The sequence below is a fragment of the Pan troglodytes genome, chromosome 15, assembly GCF_028858775.2.
Source record: "Pan troglodytes isolate AG18354 chromosome 15, NHGRI_mPanTro3-v2.0_pri, whole genome shotgun sequence".
Taxonomy (NCBI): Eukaryota; Metazoa; Chordata; class Mammalia; order Primates; family Hominidae; genus Pan; species Pan troglodytes.
The window spans coordinates 81,550,493-81,564,850 of NC_072413.2; positions in this window are offsets into that span (position 1 = coordinate 81,550,493).

Below are 14,358 nucleotides of genomic sequence, written 5' to 3' on the forward strand. Positions count from 1 at the left end.
GCTCCCGAAATGCTCATTTGCTGGATGAGCTGGATGATGCTGTTCTTGTATGATTCCAGGTTAAGATTGGACAAAAGAGAAACTTGAGCTCAATAAGTAGTCATTATTTTTGGAAAGTTACCACAGTTAATATGGTGATAGACAGGCATAGTAGTGCCCTAAGGTCTAGATAATCTTTTCTCTCATCTTCTCTACATCCAGCTCACCTTTCTAATTACTAGCTCTAATGACCAACAGAGACCCCAGGCCTACCACTACATACATGGCTACACATCACAGCGGATGTTGCATTGGAGCAACAGCATATCATAAACCTCTTTATAAGTCCCCCATTCAATATTTTGCTTTGGCAGTAGAAGGTTTTGGAACTTCTTATTTCCCAGCAAACCCTGAGTTGTCTATTCTCACTAGAAACTCTATGATCATCTGGCTTTTCACTACATATTTTCACTTTCCAAACTCTTCCCATGTACCTGTGAAGTATACTCTCAGAATAAATTCTTTTTACATAGTTATTATACTGAGTCTACTTCCTTGAGTGATCCCTGACTGATTCATTGATAACATTCTATTTATTGACTTGAGCGTTTGTTCCAAAAATGTGTCCCTTTTTGAGAGAAATCATTAAGCCCTATATTTATGCTTTTTGTTCTTTTTGAATTATGTCATACACTGGAGTTAAATGCTTACTTATAAAATTCCTTTTAGGAATGATCATGAATGATTATGTTATATCAGATCAAATTCAATTTATTCTCACAACAGCACAAACTATATATTCTTTCAGGGGAATAGTTCTGTTTGCCTTTTTATCTATGATAGCTATGTATCATCTGTCAAAAATTCTAAAAAGAAAAATTACTGTGTTGTACTGTCTAATGTTATCTCAAACTTCATTAAATGCTTTCTGCAATGCCACCTGTAGAAGGTTCCCTTCAATTTGAAACGATTTATTACCTGACAGTATTAGATGCCTTAAAGAATCAGCTGTTTTCCTGGGTTATCATCTGAAAATAAGAATTGAGCTGACTGGTTATGAGATACAATAAGGAATCCCAGACTCTTTACCCACTAATTTTGCTCAGCACCAAGAAAATATAAAGATAATGCAAGACATATTTTTTGAGTAATAGTTATTGACCAATTGGTAAAATTAGAGTGGACATGTATTCTACGCAAGTGTGGTAGACTGAATAATGGCTTCTTAAGGTGTCCAAATTCTAATCCATGGAGCCTGTGAACATTGTATCATATAGCAAAATAGACTTTGCAGATGGGATTAAATTAAGGATCTTGCAGTGGGGATATTTTCCTGCATTACTAGAATGGGTCCTAGATGTACTCACAGCTATTATTATAAGAAGAATGCAAAGGGAGATTTGAAAGACAGGAAGAAAAGGAAAAAAGTGATGTGATTATGCAAGCAAGAGAAGAATAGGTGATGTCACATAGGGCCATGAGCCAATGCAATGAGACCAGCCTCCAAAAACTGCAAAAGGTGCAGAAATTGATTCTCTCCTAGAATCTCCGGAGGAGGTGCAACTTTTCCAACACCTTGATTTTGGCCCAGTGAAGCCCACTAGAGACTTCTGGCCTTCAGTTTGTAAGAGAATAAATTTTTATTGTTCTAAGCCACCCAGCTTGTGGTAATTTGCTGAAGTTGTCATAGGAAACTACTCTACAAAGAAAGAAATTGCTTCAAGAAGTTAAATCACTACATGCAAGAGTAATAAGCTGTACATTGTAAACAAAAAGAAAAAGGAGAAAATAAACCCAAACATGCAGAAATAATGGTAGAACAGTTTGCATTCCTTTAACTAAAAGAGAGATGAAATCCAAAAACAAGGTGAGAATCTAACCACATAGAATTAAAGGTCTCAGTCTTGATCATATTTCCCACCAAAGCCTCCAAGTAGCCTTGGCTGTAGGATACTTCTCTTACCAATGACAACAATGTTAGAACAAAGACTCCAAATTCAATTTAATTAGACCATAATTAGAGGAAAGTTCACACTTGGCATAATAATTTTTTCATGATAAAAGTCAAAGGTGGGGCTGGGTGCGGTGGCTCATGCCTGTAATCCCAGCACTTTGGGAGGCTGAGGCGGGTGGATCATGAGGTCAGGAGCTCGAGACCATCCTGGCTAACACAGTGAAACCCTGTCTCTACTAAAAATACAAAAAATTAGCCGGGTGTAGTGGTGGGCGCCTGTAGTCCCAGCTACTCGGGAGGCTGAGGCAGGAGAATGGCATGGACCCGGGAGGTGGAGCTTGCAGTGAGCCGAGATTGCGCCACTGCACTCCAGCCTGGGTGACAGAACGAGACTCCGTCTCAAAAAATAAAATAAAATGAAATAAAATAAAAAGTCTAAGGTGAAGTTAGCTAATTGTTTGAGTCACCAAACAAGAATGAAGTCAATGTGAGATATATTTTGAGAGCATAATGCGTATCGATATCTCTTTACCTATGCACACATACAGAAAAACGTTTAAGCCTACGCACTCTAACTTGGAAATATTGCTATAAGGCACTAGAGGTTTGTTCTGAAAATTATTCTCATTTATCTGTAAGCCATTTCGCACATTCCTGATTTAATTTAAGTGTTATCTGGTAACAATGATATCTATTCCTTCCTCATTTTTCTAGCCCTTCATTCAGAATTACTTCCCTGAATCTTGCCAGGCTGTCAGATTTTCTAGCTTCTGACTTTATTCTTTCTTATTTGTAAACTTAATTCAATCTTCAAAATGATTCATCTTACTTATTTTTCCTGTTTTATACTGGGTTATTACTAGGAATAGCACTCGTACTCACTATCTGTAATATGGACCCAGCCCCTGCTGGTAAAATACTGTAAGCTGGGACTTGCCCATGTACAGGAGAAAGTTAATTGAGTGCACTATGTTGTTCTACCCCTGCCCATTCTCAAGAAAGGCCTTTTCTAATGGCCTTAGCTGAGCTCTTGGGCTATTGTGTCTCATAGCTTGTTTGTGTATGCCTGTGGCCTTGTGAAATGCTGTGCCATTTTTGTCCAGATAGTTTATCCTAGTAATGTTATTTATGGTAAACACCTGCTTTGAATCTAGGAAGCTAGAGCCCCAGTAACCGAGGTCAATTACCTAGGCACTGTAAGACTACCTGACTGTGACTGCCAACAATAAAAAGACCTAGACAACCAGGCACAGTTAAACTTCCTTGGATAGCCACATTCCACACATGTGGTGACAGATCATTGTTGGAGGAATCAAACTCATGCTGTGATACTCCACTGGAAGGGATACTTAGAATTGGGCTGGACTTATCCCATGAGCTTTTTCCTTTTGCTGATTTTCTCTTTATCTTTTGACTATAATAAACTATCACTGTGAATATAATAGCATCTGCAACCTGTAAGTCCTCATAGCAAATCATCAAGCTTGAAGATAGCCTTTAGAGCCCCCATACAGCCTTATTTCCCAGATCTGGGTCAGCAAAGAGTTTTTTCTCACATACTGTCATGGATAGTGCTACCACTTAAGTCTTGCTTATTTCTCCAGCAAAGACTAAAGAGAGCATAGTTAGAGCAATGATTGGAATAAGTAATTTAACAGAATGCTATTTTAATAACAGGAGAAAGAAATCCTGTGAGTTATCCTTGAAATACTCTTAATGTCTCTCATGGTTTTTGCCTCATTATGTGGCTAAGTAAAAGCTTATACCAGAATGGGATGGGTTAAATCTTGCATTTTCTTGTGTCTAATAAAGCTTACATTATAGCCTTATTTTTGTTTCATGGTTTCTTTGCATTTATTGCTATAAAGTACTTTCATTTTTAAAGAGATATGGTAAAATAAGGTAATATAGTTTGTAAATGCATTTTGTAAATAGATCTTAATGGCTAGAATGTGCATAATTGAATGAACCCTTAAACTTTGGTTATGGGATAAATTGTGTTCTCCCAAAACTTTTAAGTTGAAATCCTAAACTCTAGTACCTCAGAATGTGACTATTTGCAGATAAAGCCTTTAAAAAGGTATTTAAGGTTAAAACAGGTCAATGGGGTGAACCTTACAGTGACATGGTTTGGCTGTGTCCCCACCCATACCTCAACTTGAATTGTATCTCCCAGAATTCCCATGTGTTGTGGGAGGGACCCAGGGGGAGGTAATTGAATAATGGGGGCAGGTCTTTCCAATGCTATTCTCATGATAGTGAATAATACTCATGAGATCTGATGGATTTAACAGGGGTTTCCACTTTTGCTTCTTTCTCATTTTTCTCTTGCTGCCTCCAAGTAAGAAATATCTTTCACCTCCCACCATGATTCTGAGGCCTCCCCAGCCATGTGGAACTCTAAGTCCAATTAAACCTCTTTTTCTTCCCAGTCTTGGGTATGCCTTTATTGGTAGTGTGAAAATGGACTAAAACAGTAAATTAGTACCAATAGAGAGGGGAGTTGCTGAAAAGATACCCAAAAATGTGGAAGCAACTTTGGAACTGGGTAACAGGCAGAGGTTGGCACAGTTTGGAGGGCTCAGAATAAGACAGGAAAATGTGGGAAAGTTTGGAACCTCCTAGAGACTTGTTGAATGGCTTTGACAAAAATGCTGATAGTGATATGAACAATAAGGTCCAAGCTGAGGTGGTCTCAGATGGAGATGAGGAACTTGTTTGGAACTGGAGCCAAAGTGACTCTTGTTATGTTTTAGCAAAGAGACTGGTGGCATTTTGCCCCTTCCTAGAAATTTATGGAACTTTGAACTTGAGAGAAATAATTTACGGTATCTGGAAGAATAAATTTCTAAGTAGCCAAGCATTCAAAATGCGACTTGGGTGATGTTAAAAACATTCTGTTGTAAAAGGGAAACAGAGCAAGAAAGTTCAGAAAATTTGCAGCCTGATGATGCAGTAGAAAAGAAAAACTCATTTTTTAAGGAGAAATTTAAGCCAGTTGCAGAAATTTGCATAAGTAGAAGGGAGCCTAATGTTAATCCTCAAGACCATGGGGAAAATGTCTCTAGGGCATGTTAGAGGTCTTCACCTGAAGCTCCTCCCATCACAGGCCAGCAGGCCAAGGAGGAAAAAATGGTTTCATGGGCCAGGCCCAGAGTCCCTGAGCTGTGTGCAGCCTAGGGATGTGGTACCTTGTGTCCAGCTGCTTTAGCAGTGGCTGCAAGGGGCCAATGTAGAGCTCAGGCTGTGGCTTCAGAAGGTGGAAGCCCCAAGCCTTGGCAGCTTCCACATGATATTGAGCCTGCGGGTACACAGAAGTCAAGAATTGAGGTTTGGAAACCTCCAATGTAAGAAGTGCCTTTTGCTTCACACCATGATTCTGAGGCCTCCCCAGCCATGTGGAAATGGAAGTCCAATTAAACCTCTTTTTCTTGCCAGTCTTGGGTATGTCTTTATCAGCAGCATGAAAATGGACTCATACAACTTGTCTTCTTCTAAAAAGAGGAGACTGAGACACACACAGAAGAAAGACCATAAATATGTGGCAACAGTAAGAAGGTGGCCATTTACAAGTCATGGAGAGAGACCTCAGAAGAAACCAGGCCTACTGAAACCTAGATTTCAAACTTCCAGCCTCCAGAATTCTGAGGAAATATACTTCTATTGTTTAAGCCACCGAGTCTGTGCTACTTTGTCATGGCAGCCCTAGCAAACTAACACAGCCTCCAAACTGTAAAACTACTAATTTCCCTTTAGCATACATTGTAAACTATATGTAATGATCTGATAAACATACCTAGTGAGTGCACAGTTATCAATTTGATAATATTAAATATTTCAAAAACTTAATTTCCTTCTTAGTGCTTTAAAAAAAATAACACATCTGCTCTAGAGTTTCTTATAACCCTGATTTCTAAATTTATGGTTTCTAGTGTGTAACTCATGGAACAGGTAGCTGAAGATTAAATACATTTTGATATCACACAATAACTCTAGACTAAATAAATAATGCCTTGTACATGCCAATATTCCAAACTTTCAAATATATGTAAATGATATTCCTGTTATCAAGATACAAAATTTCTTGCAAGTATTTCTAAATGCATTGTAGTGCTTTGCCATTGATTAATGAATTTTAAGGGAAAAGTTGTCATATAGTAATCCAGGTGGTTTTTGTGTTATAAAAAAGTAATCATACCAGGTGTATAGAATCTTCAAAAGAATATCTTCTTCAATTTTAAACAAGGATGGGAAACATGTGTCCTTTTCTTTGAAAAAAATAGCATAGTATATGGTTAAAATCATAGAAGGAAAAGATAAATTCTATAATACTGATTTTAAAATTTTTATTTGCTAACATTGTTGATAGTTTCTTTTGCTGTGCAGAAGCTCTTTAGCATAACTAGGTGCATCTTGTCAATTTTTTCTGTTACAATTGCTTTTGAGAAGTTAGCCATAAATTCTTTGCCAAGACCAATGTTGAGAAGCGTGTTTCCTTTGTTGAACCCCAAAAGGGTGTTTTCTTCTTGACATTCATTTTATTCTGGGATTTTTATAGTTTGAAGTTTAAATTTAAGTCTTTAATTAATCTTTGGTTAATTTTTATATATGGTGAAGGGTAGGGGTTCATTTCATTCTTCTGCATTTGGATAGTTAATTATCTCACTATCATTTACTAAATAGGAAGTCCTTTCGCCAATGTTTATTTTTTGTTGAGTTTGTCAAAGATCCGATGGTTGTAGGTATAAGGCTTTATTCTTGGGTTCTCTGTTCTGATCCATTGGTCTGTGTTTCTGTTTTTGTACCACTACCATGTTTATTTTTTTTTTCTTTTGTTACTGTAGCCTTGTAGTGTAGTTTGAAGTCATGTAATGTGATGTTTCCAGCGTTGGTCTTTTTGTTTGCAATTGCTTTGGTTGCTTAGTCTCTTTTTGCTTCCCTATAAATTTTAGAATAGCTCTTTTCTAATTCTGTGAAAAATGATACTGGCATTTTGATAGGCGTAATCTTGAATATGTAGGTTGGTTTGCAGAATGGCCATGTTGACGATATTGATTCTTCCAATTCATGAGAATGAAATATGTTTTCATTTGTTTGTGTCCATTATGATTTCTTTCAACAGTGTTTTGCAGTTCTCCTTGTAGAGGTCTCCCATCTTCCTGGCCACATGTATTCCTAGGTATTTTATTTTTTTATGTGGCTATTACAAAGGGGATTGCATTCTTGATTTTGCTCTCAGCTTGAACATTATTGGTGTATACAAATGTTACTGAATTTTTTTGCATTGATTTTGTATCCTGAAATTTTACTGAAATTATCAGTTCTAGGAGCCAATTTGTATAGTCTTTAGAATTTTCTAGGTATAGAATCACATCATCAATGAAGACAGATAATTTAACTTATTATTTTCCTGTTAAGGCATCTTTATTTCTTTCCCTTGCCTGATTGCTGTGGCTAGAACTTGCAGTGGTATGTTGAATAGGAGTGGTGAAAGTGGGCATCCCTGTTTATTCCAGTTTTTAAGGGGAATGCTTCCAGCTTTTGCCTACATTATGGGAGAAAATATTTACAAACTGTGCATCCAACAAAGAGGTCTAATATCCAGACTCTGTAAGGAACTTAAGTCAACAAGTAAAAAACAAATAACCTCATTAAAAAGTGGACAAAGAATGTGAACAGACACTTCTCAAGAGAAGACATAAAGGCAGCCCACAAACATAAAAACATGCTCATCATCACTAATTATCAGAGAAATGCAAATCAAAACTACAATGAGATAACATCTTACAGTAGTCAGAACGGCTACTATTAAAAAGTCAGACTATAACAGATTTTGGCGAGGCTGCAGAGAAAGGAGAACACTTATACACTGTTAGTGGGAAAGTAAATTAGTTGAGCCACTGTGAAAAGCACTTTGGAGGTTTCTCAAAGAACTAAAAATAGAACTACCATTCAACTCAGCAATCCCATTACTAGGTACATACTCAAACGGAAATAAATTGTTCTACCAAAAAGACAAATGCACTTGTATATTCATTGCAGTACTACTCACAATAGCAAAGATACAGAATCAACCTAGGTGCCCATCAACAGTTGACTGGATAATGAAAATGAGGTACATATACACCATGGAATACTACACAGCCGTAGAAAGAACAAAATCATGTCCTTTGCAGCAACATGGATATAGCTGGAAACCATTATCCTAAGCAAACTAACACAAAAACAGAAAACCAAATACCATATGTTTCACTTATAAATAAAACATGGACATAAAGATAAGAGAAAACAGACATCGGGGACTACAAAAGGGAGTAAGGAGGAACTGGGGCAAGGATTTAAAAACTTCCTTTGGAAGCTATGCTCATTGCCTGGGTAACAGGGGTTCAATTGTACTCCAAACTTTAGTATCATGCAATACTCCCCTGTGGCAAACCTGCACATCTACCCACTGAATCTAAAATAAAACTTGAAAAAAAATAAATTGCTATTTTGCACATAGCAAAAAAAAGAAGCCAAGAGATTTTCATTGATTTGACAAAGACTTATTTATATAACCTGAGTCATTCAATTTTGTAAAGGAAATATAACAAGGTTGTTTGTGCTCCCTGAAGCTGGCCTAAATGTGTCCAATTTCCTGCACCACAACTTACTACCTGTGTGATATTGGAATAATTTAATATCTAAGCCTCAGTTTTCATAACTATAAAATGGAGCAAATCAATTTTCCTTACAGGACAGTTGTGAGAGTGAAAAGAGAAAAAGCATGCAAAGCACTTGACACAAGAACTACTAAAAAAAAGCACTGAACATTGGGACATCTCCTTTAGCCTTAAGCTTACTCTTCTTTATATGCCCTGTTACACTGTATGGACCTACACAGTCACCTACCTTCACTGTCTGGGGAACAGCGATATTGAGAATGTTACAGAAAAGAAAAAATCATAGATCTTCAGCAGGAAGCAAAACAACTTAAACTCTGCTAATTTCCCTGAAACCAAGTAATTTAATTTATAGCCACATGATACCTTCCTTCCCTGATGAATTGGAATGGCTCTTGTGATAATCAGTGGATTATTCCGGTCTGATGTAAGCTTATGCAATGGAGAATGTCTTCATGTTACTTATATTAACATTATTGCTTCTATTAAGTAATATATTAGTCCAATGTAATGTTAGGAGTTCAACAGAGTGATTAGGATTTAAAATAATTCAATAGAGTGATTAGGATTTAAAATAATTGGACATTGAGCTTGAACGTTTTCTTAATTGGTGGCTGCCTTTGGACCAACTATGGTGGTAATATTTTTTACTCTCTGTAGGAAGGCTGTTTCCTAGGGTGTAAAGAGCTGTCTCTCTTTAGACTAACAGTTAAACTAACAGGGAGATTAAGAATTCTGTGGGTAAGTTTAAAGTTAACTAAGATTCCCTCTTGGACAACCAGCTATCACCAGGCCTGGTAGGCTTGTCACCGCTGTTCATGAATCTTCTCACTATTTTGCCACCAGGTAGGTGTGCTCTTTCTGCTGTTCTTGGGTAGCTCATCTGGTTTCGGGGGACTTGGCTATAGTTCTCCATGTAAAGTTAGTTCTAGTTAATAGATTATGTAGAAGGTATAAAAGTTTCTCTTTGCTTTTTAATGCTTGATTCAGTTATTTCATCTTTCCCTTACAGTACCATGTCTATTGAGCCAGGATGAAATTTCTATAGCCTATACTTTTGTCTAAGGTAAATTGAGTGAGGTTTGGGGCTAGAGTTGGCTCAAAGTGATCAGGTCATGATGAAATTTTCCAGGTGTAAGCCGGATGCCTTGGGTTAAGCTACACTTTACTTTTCCCAAATGTACTTTCCAGTATGCTTACCGTGTTACGACTTATCTCCTCTCAACGTGTGTAGAAAGTATTTAGTAATAGTAATCTCTAGAATAGTACTGGAGGAGGGTGATGGGCAGTGGGTGCGTGCTTCATGGCCAAGCACTCTGCTCTGGGTTTACTGCTACATCCTCCTTGAGCCATTAGATTTCATAAAGGTAGTCATGATGTTTTCTGGATATAGAAAATGTAGCCCAATTCTTGCCACCTCATGAGCTACACCAACCAGATTTTTATGTGTACACTTGTGCTTACTCTACAACCTTTTTAGGGTTTGCTGAAGATGGCGGTAATAGGCTGGGGGCAAGAGGTGGTGAGGTGTATTGGGTTTATAGCTTATAGAACAGGCTTCTCTAGAGGGATATAAAGCACTGCCAGGTCCTTTGAGTTTTAAGCCTTTGCTTGTAGTATTCTGACCAATGGTTTTGTTAATGTAACTACTAGAGTTTAGGGCTAAGCATAGTGGGGTATCTAATCCCAGTTTGAGTCTTAGCTATTGTGTCTTCAAGATACTAAAGCCACTTTCGTAGTATATTTTATTTCAGCTAAAGTTTTTTACAACTTAGATGGAGTTTAGGTTTATTGAGGGTAGACCTTAAACACGCTTTAGGCCGAGTTCTATTAGCTTGCGTTAATCGTATGGCTGCGGTGGCTGGCATGAAATTGACTAACCCTAGATATCAGCGTAGCTTAGTTAAACTTTCATTTATTACTAAAGATTTATCACTGCTGTTTCCCGTTGGGGTGTGGTTGAGCAAAGTGTTTTGAGCTGCATTTGTGGGCCCTTGATACTTGCTCCTTTTGATGCGGGTGATCTAGAGGGCATTTTCACTCGGGCGGGGATGCTTGCATGTGTAAGCTTACTAAGAGTTAATAGAAAGGCTAGGATCGAGCCTATCCGTTTATGGAATTGTGTAAACCCATCTAGACATTTTCAGTGTCTTGCTTTGAATAATTAAGCTACATTAACTGTGTAAATACTTCAATGTAAAACTAAAATATGAGAAGGAAAGAAGTAAGTATAAGCAATCGTTTACAGTTCCGGGAATTCAGGGTCTTTACAGTTGAATTGGCAGAGGTTTGGCTGAGAAGGTTACTCATAATTAGGATATAATTGATTTAGGGTATGATATATGGGGTAGTACTTTCAGAGGAATATGTTCAAGATATATTAGTATTATGGTGGAAGTATTGTGTTTATTATATAGAATGGAGGCTTAATTTAGTTAGGGGTCTTAAGATTTTTAGGAAAATTGCATCAATTGAAGGGTAGCTGTTGGGATATTCACTGTTAAACTATGATTTCTGGGCTCTGACTGGGCGGCATGTTAGTCTCTTGTTTTTGGGGTTTGGCAAGGGTACTTTACCTGGACTGATGGAAAGTCAGAGATCAGGGGAGAGAGGGTTTGCGGATCTAATCGGACATAGTTCTTGAAATTGAGTGTACGTGCGTTGAGTGTAGGTGTGTTGGGCGTACGTATCTATTAAATAATTGTTATGTCCTTTAAGCATGAATTAATTCACACCTTAAGGTAGTTATGCCAGGTTGGAATATTCAATATAAGCTCAGCTTCTACAATGGATTTGGTAGGAATCAAATCTGAGTACGGCTACAGCAGATTCAGAGGGGACCAGGCCTTTCGTGATGGTGAGTGGTAGCATCCTGGTCTAATTTTTTACTAAACCCAACGGCCTTTTATAAAGGCATTTTAAAATATGGCAATTGAAAAACATTTTGGGCCTGGCGCGGTGGCTCACGCCAGTAATTCCAGCACTTTGGGAGGCCGAGGCGGGTGGATCACGAGGTCAGGAGCTCGAGACCATCCTGACTAACACGGTGAAACCCCGTGTCTACGAAGAACACAAAAACTTAGCCGGGCGTGGTGGAGGGCACCTCTAGTCCCAGCTACTTGGGAGGCTGAGGCAGGAAAATGGCGTGAACCCGGGAGGCGGAGCTTGCAGTGAGCCGAGATCATGCCACTGCACTCCAGCCTGGGCGACAGAGCGAGACTCCGTCTCAAAAATAAATAAAAAATAAATAAATACATACATACATAAATACATAAATAAATAAAATACAAAAAAAAAAGAAAAACATTTTGGCATTGACTTCAAGTATCTGTACTTTTATGTCAACAATGCTTTGTGATCATTTTTATTTTTAAAACATAAGTGCTAAATATCAAAGACAAAGAATTAATGTGTATAAAACTTTTTAAAAAATTAGTATCTTTTCCATTTGTAAATGAGACATAACAATGTTTAAAGTGAGAATAATTTCACTTGGTTAACAATTTAGTATATGGGAAGACACAAACAATTGTATATTGTAAAGGAGGTTGAGCTTGCACAAATCTTGAGATAAAGCAATGCAGAATGATATAGAAATCAGCCCTTTAAAAACTACCAGGAAAATGATTCACCAATTCATCAAACATAGGACATTTCTTTATTAACTGTCTTTCTGAAAATCCATTACTTATTCGTATATTTGTAATTTTTTTTCACTTTACATTAGAGTATTTTGTCTTACATGATTGTTTTTGCCTTTCCCCCACCCTAAGCAAATTATTATAGATTAAAAAAAAAAAACTTATTTTCTATGGTCTCCTGACATTTCCAGTTGCCAAGGATCCTCATTCAGAGAACATTGGCTGGTAAATATATAAAATATGATGGAAGCCTATATTGAATAACATATTTACGGAACATATTTCTACTGTGTAGCACAGAATTAATGGCATAATGTTGGAGCTCAGAAAACAATGCCCCAGCGTAAAGGCCTCAGAAGCAACAGTTTCACTCTGCTCTGCTCTGCTCTGCTCTTCTCCTGCTCTCCTGTCTCTGGCCCCTCATTTCCCTGCAATGCTAGCCATAGAAGATACAATCCCCCTTCCCCATGGCGGGTCAGAGAAACCCAAACCCCTTTTTCAAAACCAGACATAAAACTTAAAAATTTCCCCCCACCTTTCTGTGTAAAGCCACAGAGAAATGAATCCGACCCACCTTACTTGATTGTTGGTCATAAGAATCCATTCCAGAGAAGAACGTTTGCAATATGCAGAAGAAAGGAATGCATGCTCAGGGAAGCCAAGAAGAATCTAAATGGATAGGCTTTGATGGGTTCCCCTACTCTGTCTATTAGCATTAGGTCATACACTTTTTATTCAATCATATGTATATACATATATATATATATATATTTTTGTTTTGTTTTGTTTTGTTTTTTGTTTGTTTTTTTGAGACAGAGTCTCACGCTGTCACCCAGGCTAGAGTGCAGTGAATCCATCTCGGCTCACTGCAAGCTCTGTCTCCCGGGTTCACGCCATTCTCCTGCCACAGCCTCCCTAGTAGCTGGGACTACAGGCGCCCGCCACCATGTCCAGCTAATTTTTTTGTATTTTTAGTAGAGACGGGGTTTCACCGTGTTAGCCAGGATGGTCTTGATCTCCTGATCTCGTGATCTGCCTACCTCGGCCTCCCAAAGTGCTGGGATTACATGTGTGAGGCACCGTGCCCGGCCCTTGTTCAATCATATTTTTACATGGCTTGTCCATACTTCGTTGAAACTAAGCATACAAATGGACAGTTCTCTCGTACTTTTGAGTCTTCATTCTGAATACTTCCTTGTCATGTAAAACTGTGATCAAATAAATTGATATTCCTTTTCTTCTATTAATCTGCCTTTTGCCATTTGATTCTCAGTGAACCTTCAGAAAGAGAAAAGGAGGTTTTCTTTTGGCCCTTAAAACAACTAAAAGACTACTGAGTACAGGGACAATTAGTATATCTTCAAAAGAATACAATGCAAAGAACAATATAGTAAATATTCTTCCCTCCCTCCCTCCCTCCCTCCCTCCCTTCCTTCCTTCCTTCCTCTCCTTCTATTCTTCTTTTGGTTACTTTCTATGAAGAGTGAGTTGTATTTTAACAGTAATGCAGGCATTAAGGAAAATGATCTAAACCTTAAAAATAAGGCAAAGCAGCCAGGTGCGGTGGCTCACATCTGTAATCCCAGCACTTTGGGAGGCAAAGGCAGGTGGATCACCTGAGGTCAGGAGTTAGAGACAAGCCTGGCCAACATGCTGAACCCCGTCTCTACTAAAAATACCAAAACTAGCCGAGCGTGGTGGCGTGCACCTGTAATCCCAGCTACTCGGGGGGCTGAGGTAGGAGAATCGCTTGAACCCGGGAGGTGGAGGTTGCAGTGAGCTGAGATCGCACCATCGCACTCCAGCCTGGGCGGCAAGAGGGAGACTTCATCTCAATAAATAAATAAATAGAAGGCATGCTTACAATTTTTTTGTGGTGAGAACATTTAAAATTTACTTTTAGCAATTCTGAAATCTGCAATATGTTATTATTAACTGTGGTCATCACGCTATGCAATGGATCTAAATACTTATTCCTGTTGTCTAATTTAAATTTTCTACCCTTTGATCAACATCTGCCATCCCCCAACAACTCTTAGCCTCTAGTAATCACCATTCTACTCCCTAGTTCTATGAGTTCAACTTTTTCAGATTCCACATATAAGTGAGATCATACAGTATT